General features: G+C 42.1%; 1 protein-coding gene across 2 annotated transcripts in view; it reads right to left on the bottom strand.

Moving 5' to 3' along the window:
• LOC106872325 (anaphase-promoting complex subunit 7) overlaps nt 1-744 on the bottom strand; it is a 50041-nt gene that overhangs the window by 8618 nt on the left and 40679 nt on the right. The window lies entirely within an intron of this gene.

Below are 744 nucleotides of genomic sequence, written 5' to 3'. Positions count from 1 at the left end.
TTGTGATGTTCTTCTACCCTTATTTTGAGGGGGCGACATGTTTCGCCTTTGTATAATCTACCACAGCTGCATGGGATGGAGTACACGCAGTTTTTGGTCATATTCTCTTCTGTTGGTGGTTTTACCCGAAGGAGATATTTGCGAAGTGTTGTATTGCTCTTGAATACTGCCCTGATGTCATATGGGCCGCATATCTTTTGTATCTTTTCGGAGAGGCCTTTCACATAGGGTAGACAGACTGTAGACAGTTTTTTGGTTTCATCCTCTGTTTTCTTCATAATTGGAGTAGATAGTATGTTCTTGGGGTAGTTGTTTCTTAATAGATTCTTACTGAGCTTGATCATTTCTTTGTGGTGGGTATCACGATCGCTACTTCTATTATTTGCTCGATGTTTTAGGCACTGAGCAATTCCTCTCTTTACACTGTATGGATGGTGGGAATTGAAGTTAAGGTATCGTCCAGTGAAGGTTGGCTTGCGATATACGGATGTCCTGAATCCATACTCGGTGCGTGTTATTAATACGTCCAGGAATGCCAGCTGATTGTTCTGGAAAAGGAACAGAACAATTAGCTGGCATTCCTGGACGTATTATTAACACGCACCGAGTATGGATTCAGGACATCCGTATATCGCAAGCCAACCTTCACTGGACGATACCTTAACTTCAATTCCCACCATCCATACAGTGTAAAGAGAGGAATTGCTCAGTGCCTAAAACATCGAGCAATGTTTATAAGTAGTG

This window comes from Octopus bimaculoides, chromosome 28 (genome assembly GCF_001194135.2).
Source record: "Octopus bimaculoides isolate UCB-OBI-ISO-001 chromosome 28, ASM119413v2, whole genome shotgun sequence".
Classification (NCBI taxonomy): domain Eukaryota; kingdom Metazoa; phylum Mollusca; class Cephalopoda; order Octopoda; family Octopodidae; genus Octopus; species Octopus bimaculoides.
The sequence above is the reverse complement of the archived record's forward strand: the minus strand, read 5'-3'. Positions and strand labels throughout refer to the sequence as shown.